At 39.2% G+C, this 14,192-nt stretch overlaps 1 protein-coding gene across 7 annotated transcripts in view; it reads right to left on the bottom strand.

Annotated features, from left to right (window-relative positions):
- Nucleotides 1-14,192, bottom strand: part of LOC122866591 (dipeptidyl aminopeptidase-like protein 6) — a 198,030-nt gene that overhangs the window by 54,412 nt on the left and 129,426 nt on the right. The window lies entirely within an intron of this gene.

Raw genomic sequence — 14,192 nt, 5'->3', positions numbered from 1 at the left:
GCAAACTCGTGAAAAGGAACGATACGGGTGCCAGTCTAGGATGAACGAGAGTCCGAGTCGCAGCCTCTCTGATCTCAAGGAGACATGCAAACAGCAGCAGCAGGAGGAGGAGGAGGGGGAGAATTCCTAATGAGCCGAGCATCAGCAGCTATCACCCGCAAACGAATGTGACAGATAAAAATGGAGCCCACGACACATTGGTGAATTGCATGCTTGACAACAGCTTGGCAACAGCAGAGCAGCAGAGAGAAGCTTTGGGGTTGGGGAAAATGAGTCTGAGTTATGAGCAACCTTGAGGCGATTTTCAAGACAATTCAAGACAGTCCAGTCAGTAGCTATGGAAGACTCTGGATGTCCTCAGCCTTTCCTTATTTTACAGCTATTCAACAGCAAAATTCTGCATCTTGCTTCATCTAAAGTTAAATAACTGTAGCCTGCTTTATTGTCATGACAATAATAATGGCAATGTATTTATTTATAGCAGTTTTCAAGTTACTAGTGCTTTGCAAGTGTTTTACAAAACAACAAAGAACACAACAAAGAAAATGTGAGATTAAAAAAGGCAAAGTCTAGCTAGGTAGTTCGCCTGGTCTACTTTTGTTTTTAGCCTCTCACCTAAAAAAGTTGCTGGCAACTTGTTAGCAAACAATTGTCTATTCACACATCCTGCCGACATACATTAGTGTTCACGAGTTGTGTTTCTGGTCACCTGACAAATGTAAATCTAATATTCACTCTACTTTTAGTTCTTTAGCTGTTTCAGTCTCCACCAAGTCCTGAGGAAAATATCTGGGTCTTTAGCTGCTAGATGTTCACATTTCTTCATTAGCTAGTTGCTAATTTTGTCTGTCTGTCATGAAGTACTGGGCAGGTAGCGTACAGTTGGCTTATCAGAGCATTTATCAACCAAAATGCTGTGCTAAAAGATGTTAAAAATCCCTGTGAAGAGGAAATCTGCAGGTTTTTTGTGAGTTGGTCTATACACCTTTTCCCTAACATAAATGCATTAAATCCATTGTTAATATAAAAAACTATTGATTACTATACATTTAAAAACAATCATTAAAATCCACTCCTAAACATACAGGCAACTATAGCAGTGATGCTAAAATTGGGGTTTTATGTACACCTCTATTAGATCTGGTTAGATCTAGAAGCATGATGGTGATGTAATTGAGGCACTTTAGCAAATAAAGCACCCAGAGGGGAAAAAAGCCCCATGGCTCAATGTGTGACTTTTAAGACAAAGCATCCCTGAAAGTTATCCACCTCAGCCCTGATTGGTCTGGCTAGCACACAGATAAACCAGCGCCAAAACCACAACCATGAGGGATCCAAAGCCCAAACTGTTAGTGGAGGATTAATAAGTTCTTAATTAGTTTATAGAGGATAAAAAGGGCGAAGCAGAGCATATGCTTCGGGGACTTGTGGCTGGGGCGTTAATGAATACACACTAAGGCTTTAATGACGCTGAATGGCTGAGCTATGAAGGAAACCCTTTAGTGACCTCGTTCCCACCTTAATTGAAAGGAACCCGAGACATCATTAGCCTGCAGATAAGAGCAATTGGGTCTATTTACCAGACTGCCCATTACCCACATTCATTAAAACAAGAACCAGTTAGTTAGCTGTGTGGCCATATTGCAGAGCTGTGACAGCCACAAGGCACGACACCTTGGGTAGAGACAACAAGAATATGTAATATGTCTAGTTTATGAGCTAAGGAGTGCACATGACAGGTGATTTGCTAACAGTAAGAGGGATTCAATAAGCTTATGGCAGAGACTAAAGACATGATACAATTGTGAATGTGGAAGAGCCGCTGGTTCCAGATGTCATTTTACTAATGTAATGTTCCAATTTGAAAGTTTTAATTTAATGATATCCTCAATGTTCTTCAACATAGAAACAACAGTTTCCTGGATAATTTAATGATACATGACTGTTTGTTATAGCCGTCAGTTTTAATTATTTAAATTTTGTATAGAGAAATTATGTTTCTATCAGTTTTGTATGACCCTACATATTATGATACCCATGACCCTCTGCAGCTCCAAACAAATCAGAGCCGTAGCAAATTTAGAATGCTTTGTAACTGAGAACAAAAAACCTTTCCACAGCTGCTGAATTCATCCAAAATTGACCCAACCTGAAAGTGATTTATTACTGCTAAATGTGATATCTGGTTCTTACAAAGCTGTTAGCAGGGAATAACACAGAATTTTAAGCTCAATGATTGGATGTTTAAGAAAAATGCTTCTTGGGAGTGTGTTCATGGGAGTGTCCATGTGTATAGACAGATGCTGACTTGAAACCAATCCCAAATTGTTCAGAGAACCATCAACTTTTGGAAAATAAAACAATAGGACAAGGCTGAGCGACAACAAAAGACGCGTTAAGCTCTAGCTCATTAAAAATCAACAATATGTCAGATAAGTCTCTCATGTGACAACTGTGATCAGGGTCGATTATTGCAAAATGAAAAGATCAAACATAAACAACAAACATGCCCACTCAGTTGTTTCACTTGAGCGGGGATCGTTTCAGAGATCAACTGATAAAACACAATGTTGTGGGTGATGAGCTGACAGTCTACAATGTGATTTATTTTCTCTAATTCTGTGCAGAGCCATCTCTCCGGAACGATCTTTATTTTCTTCTGCAGAACTGAAAATCCTACTTTTTTGAGAGAGTAGCATGAAGCCCACTGCTGATTGTTGTGGTTGATACAGCATGTGACTGAGTGGGATTTACAGTATGGAAAATGGTGACAAAATTGGAGAAAAACCGCTCTACAGAGAGAAACTACTTACATTCAATAAAGGGATGTAAAGCGAGCACAACAGGGTGCTCAATCTGTGTAATGCACAATAAAAGAGAAGGCAGAAATCCTCACGCAATGCTGAGCAATGACAGTTTATTATGTGTTCTATGCAAATGGCTCTGCACTGTAGATAACGCAATCTAAAGCTGGGCATGATTCCATCACAATGTCTTAAATTTAACAATCGTATCTGTGTGTGTGTGTGTGTATGTGTGTGTGTATTTGGAAATGCAGACTGTAGGGCCACCTAAGCTAAAGCAGGTCTCTTGCTGGATGGGCTGCAGCATGACTCATGCTGTGTAGGTAAAGCGACTTGGTAATGGTAAAGTTTAGTGGACTGTCCAATGAGAATAAATGCTCAGCTACTACTGTACTGTAGAACCAGCCAACACATACACACTCACACAGACTGTACAGATGCTGCAAGTCCACAGCAGCTGAAATTGCTTCCCTTCTTTTCTCTCCACATTCTGCAACAGTGACATCCAGCATGCTGAAAGATCTATTGCACTGTTACAGTGACTAAAGAGTGTATGTCAAACAGCATTTCCATATAGATCAGCATCTCTGTGGGAACATATTGGCATTGGAAACTATCCCAAAAAATAAAAATGCTCTGGAGCTCCCACTCAGAGAGCGAATGAGCTGCATTTTTGTGAAGATCGATACCTTGTTGGGTTGAAGCATACTAATAATTGCATCCTAAACAATTCAGTCAAGATCAAGGACAGAAACCTCACCAAGAAAGTATGCCACCTCTTTGTTATTCCTGGGCTAGGAGGGAATAATGGCAACCATTTATTCAGTCTGGGTAAGGGTGCAGACACAGGCTGAAAACCTTGCCTAACCTTCCTGATCATGCCTCTCTGATTATGTAATTATAATAATGATTGGACTAATTAGCTAGACCTTATGTGCTGAAGTAATGACGGGGTGATTACAAGTAACTATGGCAGAAGAGAGATGAGATATAAAATGAGCAGTGAGGAGGCAGACATCAGAGCTTGCAGGAACGGTAAATAAATAACACGTTATGAGGCTGCAGGAAAATTCACTGACAGGAAAGCTTAAAGCATGACCAAAACATGACCGAAAGAAAGGAATAAAAGTATGGATACAGGTCCAAACTCGAATAAAAACACAATCCTGGTGTTTTCTTGTCCTCAGCAACTGTCATGTTTAAATTTGCAGAGCATGCCCAGGAATCATCAGTGTTGATTTTGCCCTGAGAGTGTAAAGACACTGTGCCAATCTCTAAGTAAAGTACGAAAGTTAATTAACACTTTAATAGTTTTGAGTACACAGAGACATGTCAGCTCTTTGACAAGCAACTTTTGACTCTACAGTTCAATTGTCATTTAAAAAAAATCATTGATACATTTTTTTTATTTTTTATTTGTTGGACCATAGAAAAGGCTGAAAGTGCTCAGTGCTAGAAGCAATAGATTGTGCATATTTGGAGTCCTGATCCTGTAGGACCATTTATGAGGCAAAGAGCTGGGGAGTTACTAATAATGCTGATTGAATTAAAAATTTTCTTAGATCAACACCATCACTAAAGTAGCCATCCATCATTTTAAGAATATTTAAAAAATGGGATGATTTCAATCCCTGTGAGATTTGGAAACACTTGTCCTGCAGGCTATTACTGCATCATAAAACCCATTCAGTAGCTTCAGCTCATTCAAAAGGCAGCCGCTCACATCTTGACTAACAAGGGCATAGGTGCGAGTGTTGTTTTATGAGAATATTAACTATATAATATAAAGTAAAAATACAGTTTAAATAATATTTATTTTTACCCGAAAAACATGTAGCTACGGTGGAAGCACTTTTTTCAGCCCTGAGTAGTGTGCTGCATACAACCTCCACCAATAGCCAGAGAGGCGAAGCCCAGGGGGAAAAAAGTCTGCAAAGCACTTGGCACCACTCGCAGCTGCTCGTTAAGTTTATTGCTGTGAGGGCACTTTAATAACTGAAGGCAACTCAGATGACCATATCAAACTAGCACCAAATATTCATATCACTGGTTCTCAAACATCTCCACTGCCTACCTGTTCATTACAGAACCGACTTTAAGATCCAGCTCTTGATCTATAAAACTCTTGCCCCAGATTATATATCTGACATGCTTCCAGTTTATCAACCTGAATATTTTCGTGGGTCAAAAGAGTTCCATCTACTTCAGATTCTCACAGCTCATTCTAAATATAGCGATAGAACATTCAGTCCCTAAAGCATAGAACAGCCAACCTGCTAATTTGAGGTTTGCATCAACACTATTTTCCTTTGAGAGTAAATACAATACTCTTCTGTGTGTTGTCTGTATGTATCTATGCTTTAACCTCTTTTAAAATTGTTTTGGCACTCTGTAAAGAACTTTGAATTGCTTTTGTATGAAACTGTGTGCCCCAAATGAAACTGAACTTATACTTTTCAATGTGATCAAAATTAATCAATAAGATGGCATAAACAACGGCCATTTTTTTTGTGCCATTTTGACAAGGAACAAGGCATGAGAAAGGCAGTGTAGTGTGTGTAACTGCTCTATTTGTCATAGCTTTATGGGATGATAAACTGGAAATGAAAGGTTGGCCCATCTTCCATTGCCGCTTTAATAGCTCAAACTAAAATGTCTTATCATAATGCCATTGGGGTCCAGCATTAGTGATGGTAGAGGTCATTAATTCTGATTCTCAATGATTTTGTTAAAGCTATAGCATGCAGGGAATCTGTTATCGAGCGGCCTGTGTGCAATGTGCATGTCTGCATATTTTCTGTACTTGAATGCCTATTTCTGTCGGTTTAATTATACAATACAGAAAGTTAATAGTGTTACCAAAAATACCACATTGTCATTAGGCATGCATCATAATGCACTGATAGCACAATACTATTGGAGATGTAGGGGAAAGGAGCTCCTGGGGACCTTTAGGATGTCTGAAGACATAATGGAGAGGCAAAGAGGGAATGACAACAGACTGCAGCAAACAACGGTGTATTTTTCTGCTAAAAGCTTCAGCAACAGAATGTAATGAGTCAGTCAGTTTTTAATGCATACACTTATCCAGAGAGACTTAGACAAGCAGCCAGGAGTTCAGCTGCTTGCTCACTGACATTTTGACAGACACAAGATGGCACATGCTGTTAACAGAAACAAGTTGGCGACTGAGTGGATCAAACCTGTAACCTCGGGTCGGGTACAGACTCTCCAACAACAGATGCAAATCATAAAATAATTACAGTGATGTCTCTCAGCATGACAGGTCTGATGTTGTCTGATACAGCGAGTAGCAATAGGAGTGGATAAGAGCTACCGCTGGGACACATTTATCATTAAGCATTTAGTTAACACTTCAAGACTTCAAATGAGAAAGCATCTAGAGGCTCAATGATGTGACATGAGGGTGGCCAGAAACAAATTAAAGATGCATTAAGTTTTTCAAAACTGTTTGTGGTTTCAATCAACTAAGGAAACTGCAACAACAGATAGATTAGATTACTTAGATACATACAGTATAATTGGAGCAGAAACATATTGTTAATGTGTAGTGAAATGGTCACAAGGAAAAGGTGTGATTGTGCAAAATAATAATTTGATTATTGTGGCTTGAGAACAAGCAATGGATACACATTCCTAATTTTTTTGAGAAGTTGGATAACCAAAAAGGCTACAATTTGAACTAAAACTGACAAAAAAAGAACACCTAAAGAAATAAATAAAAACTGATGCAAAGCTTCAATTTAACAAGCAATCCTAAATTAAGATTAAAGATTAAAATTAAGTCAATTTTTTTCAGCATGGAAAACTTTAATGTGTGAAAAATTCTGAAAAATGTGTCTCTATTTTTCATAATGATATAATAAATGCTTCAATATCAGTTTAATGTTTGAGCTAAATAATGATATAAATATATTTCATGATAGTAGTTTTAATTACTACAGTGAACTCCCTTCCACACAGTACTAAACTCCTCCATAAGAAGAAACAGTAAAGTTGTCATTTCAGCCCATTTTTACAGTGCAGAGATGTGATTCTAATCCTCAAACAGAAGGATTTGGAATCTCTGCTTCTTTCATCCTCCTCAAACGGACTTCATTTTTTCAAAAATATGAGCAGATTAATCTCAAATCCACATCCTCTTCTATTGTTTAAGTGATTTTCTCATATGCCCTTCTCGATCAGACTTTTAGTCTTTGAATAAAAGATTCCCAAATCAAGCGCCTCTACCAGCTTTGTGCTTCATAGGTCAAAGAACATCAAAGTTGTGTGACTGCATCCAAACCCATTTGGACAATCTTGTTGTTGTCGTACAACGGGGCGCAGCGGTAGGGCTGTACATAAACAAGCTGTCTTGTTTGTTACTCACGGCAGGAGAACTAATTTCCGACTGGCCAGTGTGTCTGTGTGCGCGTTATTCTTGAGCTTCTTCTGCCTGGTTTGTTTGATTTGCGAGTGAATCTCTTCCAGTCCATTAGAGAGATGCTGGGAGGGCGCCACCGCCAACTGACCTCTCTCTGCAGAATTTGCACTAAATAACATCTCTGTAAAATACCATTTAATACCCACGGCCAGAGGATGAGTCAGTGTGTACTGTATGGCACAGAGCTGCTGTAACATTGTGGAAATAAACCTATAGGAATGTACAATACAGAGTACACCTTGACATGATTTGCATGTGATGAAAAGTCTTCCCGAACTGGAATTTGATTCACCACAACCAACAAAACCCTGGAGCTCATCCTCAATTCCATATCCAATAATATATGCACTTTACATATGATTTCTGATGCAGCTATTTTCATGTAAGTTCACATTCTGTAGAGGTAATCAATCACATCTATTATGTATTATTTTCCCTCATCACTATGGAAACAGTAAGAATGGTTTATGATTAGGGTTTTTTTTATTTATTTTTTTTAATCGGTGAGTGTCCCCTATAGGTATAGCCCTCCTGCTTGGTGAACGTGCATTATGACATGGCTAAACAAGTGATGAGGCACACACAAGAGGGAAAAGTATTTCCTGCCCAGTTCTCATGTATTATGCATGAAGGCAATTTTTTTAAAATTCTATTTTGTCAGTCTCAACTCATAAGTCTTCTTTAGAAAACAAGAACAATACAGAATACAACCAGAGTTTCTCCTCGTTTCATCACTTTTCCTGTGGCAGTGTGTGTCTACACATCTGTCATGGGAGGCAAAATGTATCCACAAAGGTGGCTTTGGCTCAGCTAAATCAAAGATTTACCTTCATCTCTTAATTTTAGCAGCAATACAAGTACACGCCAAAGAAAAATGACTACTTAGACTATCGTGCAGGTAGAAAATGATGAACTGCGTGGTCAGCCTTCTGACTGTTGAATGCTACCGTTGCTTTAATGACAGTTGTCTATTTAGAGGCAGCACCGGGAAATGTTCCAGCATATCATAAGCCAACTATCTGAAGCAATACCTGTGTGTGCAAAAGTGTGATGTGCTGACTCTGTGAGGCACTAGCACGTCCAAGACCTCAGACTTAAATTAGATATGTATGGAATGTCAGTGACAAAGTCTAAAATAAGATATGTAGCTGAAGTCAATAGCACTACCTTCACAGTCTTTAGAAAGTATACTTTGGAAAGCAAATCTTAAGTGTTAAATTATAGTGAATGTGTGTTTGTACATGCCAACACTCTGTAGAGTTAATTTAACTGCCTCATAGCCTAATCAGCTCATTATTCTTTTTTCTGTTTGGTTGGGCTACCTTCTACAAAGAGAATTCCTATCGACACAGAATGTACACACAATGTTCAGTAGGTAATTAGTTGGTAATTCTGTTAACTTTGGCTAAGCTGTAAAAAGAGTTTGGTGTTGCTACCTAATCAGTCAAGTAGGTGCTCAGGTTAACAAAGAACCAATTGTGAAAAATGAGTATAAAAATAACACTAATGACTTGTGTCTGTATTTCATTCAATCAATGTGTTTCGGCACAAGGCCTTTATCAGGGTGTTTTACAGAATGGATAACAGCACAGCCTGCTTATACTATATATACACAAGATGGCTGGGTCTTTATCAATTATCGAATGAGAACTAGAGACATACATGATCAGCCTCTAAAGGATGCAGCACATCCCGCACAGAAATTTCTTAATTAAAGTATACAGGACTGTGTCCTAGTGGTCAAAGGCGCATAAACCAACTAATTGCAACTTTCCTGGATCAGTTCTGGCAGGGAAACTTTGTTGCAGGTCATCCCCTTCTCTCTGTATACCCATGATTCCTGTCTGTCTCTTCTGTCAAATGAGGACATTGCTGGAGCCCAATGGCATTATGATTTCATCCTCAGGGAGAACGCATGTAGACTACACTCGCACAAGACATTTTAGTTTAAGCTATTAAAACGGCAGTGGAACATGCCAAAAAATCAAAGTACAAAACAAGAAGTTAAATCAACAATAGAAACTGCAACACAAACAATAACAGAAAAACATAAGAGTATTTACAAGTCCTCATACCTAAACAACAAAATAGGTATTCGGTCTAGTAGTAGTGCCTTTCAAAACCCATCTGACCATCATAAAAATGCTTCAAATGACTGACAAGGGCAGAGGTGCTAGTGTTGTTTTAGTGAACTTCTATCAAGGATTAGTTACATTTAAGTGGTTAAGGGTTGGTTAAGGTTAGGGATTGTGTCCAAGAGTAGAAGAAACCACTGCTTCAACTGTTTGTAGGAGATGAGATATGAACTGCTGACAACAGTAGGGCTGTCGCTTTTTATTTGAAATCAAAACTACTGTTGGAACGCAAAAAATTATGATGTCATTCGAAAGTTTCAGTGTTTATGCACAACAGTTCCTGCCTTGGTCTTCATCGGGGGGCTTTCCAAAAATGCACCGTCCTACTGACTCATGCTGCTCTCAGTTCTCTAGGTTATTGTTGTTGTATTTGCTAACGGAAAATAAAACAAAACAAACGAACAAAACAGCTGTGCTGAATGGATGATTATAGATGTGGAAATATGGATGGATAAAAGCTGTTTGCAGACTTTGTAAAGTAATATTAGCGTGTCACTCAAGTGGGGCTGTGGGGCACCACAAACAAACATAATGGTAATTCTACGATGTGTTTTGCTATGTGGCTAGCATCTGAATTAATTTGAACAAATGATGTTCAGTGGAATTTTTGTAAAAAGTGACAGCCCACAGTGTTACAGTCAGAAACTATGTGCGCCCAAGCATCCACCCTTACTTCCATCATCCCTGAGAGGTTTTGCAGCTATTTAAAAAATGTCTTTGCTTCTGAGAGGTGATGGTCATTGTTTGCACAACCACAAGAAGTTGCTGGTCAGGAAAACATTACTTTTCTGGTGAGGACAGTCTCAGTATTTACAACTCAAGTAACCACCTAAATCACAATATGTTATATGCTTCTGTCACTCACTTGTCGTTTTGTCTTTCTATAAAAGAAAACACTGGTACTTAAAGATCAGTTAACACTTGCAAGTTACTTGAGTTTTACGAGATGCTTGTTTGCTGCTCAGGCTTACATGACAAGGTCAAACATCCTGTAAAGAGTTTTGCATGGAAACTATCCAGCAGCTAACTAACTAGAGGATCATCTGAGCTTCTGTGGAGAAGGAGAGTTGGGGAGAATACAGAAAACCAGAGAGAGGGGAGCAGAGAGAAAGTCGGGCAGGAAGATTTCACTGCAGAGGACTGCATGTCCCTCGGCTTACACCAGAGCGATTGGTATTCACTGTGGCCAGGCAGCAGTGCCAGTATTTGCTGGATCCCTCAGGAACATAAAGAATTGAAAAGTATCTTTCCTACTGTTCTTATCTATCAGCCTTCATTCCATAACGCACACTTGTCATGCCGCTTTGGCAAAATAAATTGCCATCATGGAAACAATATGCACCGGCAGACGCACTCGCTTCCTGGAAATGAAATGCCCCACAACCCACTGCTTCCAGGCGCAGGGGTCTAATAAAAAGAGGCTGCTGCTCCTGTTGATGTTTACCCAGGCTAATGTATTCTGGCCTGCTGTTTTTTTTTTTTATCACTTTCTCCAACAAAATATGAACATTCATGTAGAAAGAATGGACTTCCAGTCTCTTATCGCTGGCATAATGTTTGGCTGAAGTGCTCTCACAATGAAAAATGTCCGATAGTTAAGAGCAGTTTTTCTAAAAAGCAATTTAAAAAAAAAATAAAAATCACCTGGTTTCACCTCGCTTCTCCAATGTAAAAAAAAAAAAAAAAATCAAATGCTTGGGGCAGCTACTTCACTTAAGAACATTGCTCTTTGTGAGATATAAGAAGCAATACATTGATATTGATGGGTACATGTATTATGAACACTACAGCACCCCAGTGACTGGCCAGTGGATGTTCAGATAAACTCTGCTAAGTTCTCCATAAAGGCCCAGGAGGACTCCAGAAAATTCATTCAGAATAATATAACAAAATCTCTGATGAATGGCCTGGGTACGGCAGAGTGTACACAGGGAATTTCCATCCATCTACTTTGTTTGTGTGGCCTCTTGTTGCGTTTCCATGGCAACCCTGTCAAAAGTGCAAAAATAATTCACCGCTTATCCTCCATCTGGCCACCTGTTGTTCCTGCCGCAACCCAATTGTTCATGTTATTCAGCTGAAAATGGGAGAGGGTGCTTTGCATGTAAGAGTGGGCACTGGATAATTTAACAGGTTTGTAAGTACTATATTTATTTAATAACTGGTGGTTAAGGCTTTTGTGCTCAACATTCACCGCACCTTATAGCTGCATATTACATGAGCCGTTATTTAATGCAGTTCTGAGTGCTGGCTGAAGAAGCATTTGTGTACTGCATGTGTAACTGAAATTAACTCCATCTAAAAGGAAAATGCTGTATGGTTTTTCCAATACAGGCTATCAGTGGACTCTTCCCTGTGATTACAGCCTTCTGCACTCAACACAGCATGAATGAACATATAGTTTAAGGGGCTTTTTGTATATACAATATGTCTAAACTGTGCTCTGCTTTGCACTGAGCTAATTTTCTCCTTTGTATCTGAGGTGTTCATACCTTCCTTCAACAATGTCACAAATGGTGGATTCCTGCATGTTTGTTGCTTAAAACTACACAGTCTTTGCACTTGAATCACCAATTGCCTATCAGCTGCAGCTAGTGCTCTAATGGTCCAGTGAACAATTAGCAGTGTACAAATAATAGCAATACAAGGTCAGTTCAGTTATTTTATAACAGAGGCATTGCAGGTTCACAAACAATATCAACAGTTCATTGCTACTTTTGAGATGAGACATGACAAACTGCGATATAGCTGCCACTGGGTGGCTAATGCTGTCTGAAATCACATTACAGAGAAAATTTTTTGTGTCCATTTCAGGCTTGTTGTGGTTTCTACGAAACTAGAGAAAGGGATCCCAGTTCATGGATCATTACAGCTGACCTACAGGACATATGTGTGATTACTGTCAGGCTCATTATTGGTCAAAAATTCTACAGCAAAGATAAAAATTCAACAAAAATGTAATTTAAGAAACAGTGTCCTCCTTACTCTGGGTAATTCACAGACCTCACTGTGTTTTCACTGGAACTACTTTTTACCAAAGAAATACAAAGTACAATTGGTTACCTTGCTGAGAAGTTGGCGGTGTGCTGCTGGTTGCATGCAGCTCTTCGTGTAACAGGTAAACTGTGGCTGTTCCTTGTGTTTTCATTACCTTAGAATAAGCCATTTTTATCTACATAGAGAGCGGGTTGAGTTGATTGCATGCCACATTGTTTCCTGTGAATCCCTTGTGCGTAGGAAGGCGATGAGAGTTCAGCACAGGAATGGCTGACTCCACCACCAACAAAGAAAACCACTATATAGAGCGATAATGGCTACCGCTAACCTAATACCGACCACACAGTTTCAAAAATGGGGTTTCATTTAATAAAGATTTTAAAGATTACAACTTTAAAATGTAAAAAGTACATGGATCAATAAGCTGCCATTCAAAAGAGTTTGTGTTTTCTTGCCTTTCTACTTTTAAAGCTTCAACTTGTATGTTGGTAAAATACACATTATCCGACTATCTATTTTCAGTGACATTAAGAATGTTTTTAGGCATGTACCATTTGCTCTAGGCATGGTCAGTGACTGCCCGGGTTGTTTGTATCAACCAAACAAGTCAGAACAACAACAAGGTGGAAATGGTGGACAGTGGAGGAAGGCAGTAACAAAAGCAGGATGTGTCTGCTGCCTCAGTGCCTGTGGAGGTTTTATAGATGCTGGTTCCCTCAGTCTCAGGATACATGCTGTTTGAAGGTAGACAGCTCATCAAGTTTTCGGGGCATGAACTTGACCAACTGAGGGGGAGAGGAGCAGGGACTACAGATATACTGACTACTGCAACAAGGTGAAAAGTTGTGTAGTGTAACTTTACATCTACAAAGGTATCTTTTTTTCTGCCACATACAAAATTCTTCTAATGCTTTTTTCCTGATAAGCCTTCTTTGATCTTACTGGAACATTACACAAATAATGAAAAGCCTGTGTTTTACTGCAAAGATATCCCCATTGTGAGTATGAAGCACTCACCCCCTGTAGATTTGAAAGGTCGCTGTTCAAAGTTTGCAGTGTGCTTCTTCACAGAGAACACAGACTGTTGTCAGTTTTTTGATTCACAGCAGTTAGAAAGAATTGCAATCATAATGAGTTTTCACAGAAGTCCATAAAACTTCTCAAACCACTCCTGCAGTGAAATCCAATTCTCTGTCCACCACATGAAGATAAATAGGCATTTACCAAAATGGTATCATGTCGTCATAACGAGCTGTCTTGAGTCTGGTGTTTTGTTAATAGAGAAAGTAGCTGTTTGAGTGACATGCTCAGGAGCCAATCAGTAAATGACAGTAGGAATTTAAACCAACAAAAGGCTGAGGAAGGTTCTCTGGCTAGCCAGCGAGTGAGCTAGGAAAGAGAGATTCTGACCAATGGAAGAGTGCAAACCACTGTTTTAGAACTGCTGCAAAAGGGTTGTGCTTGAGGATTAGGATGCTAGTAGTATATTAGCTATATTTTGGCAAAAACTACATTAAATGATGAATGATGGATGGCAGTGTAGGTCGGCCTGTCCACCACTTTGGTCCAGACTGAAATATCTTAATTATCTATTGGATGGATTGCCATGAAATTTGGTACAGATATCCACGGTACCCACACAATGCAACCTAATGCAGCGATTCCCTGACTTTTTCCTCTTGCACCATCGTGATGTTGACATTTGTGGTTTTGAGTTAAATGTCTTGACAACAACTGGATGGACTGCCATGAAATTGCAAACATTGTAACAACTTTGGTGATCCCTTAATTTTTCATCTAGTGCCATCATCA

This window comes from Siniperca chuatsi, linkage group LG19, assembly GCF_020085105.1.
Source record: "Siniperca chuatsi isolate FFG_IHB_CAS linkage group LG19, ASM2008510v1, whole genome shotgun sequence".
NCBI lineage: Eukaryota > Metazoa > Chordata > Actinopteri > Centrarchiformes > Sinipercidae > Siniperca > Siniperca chuatsi.
The sequence above is the reverse complement of the archived record's forward strand: the minus strand, read 5'-3'. Positions and strand labels throughout refer to the sequence as shown.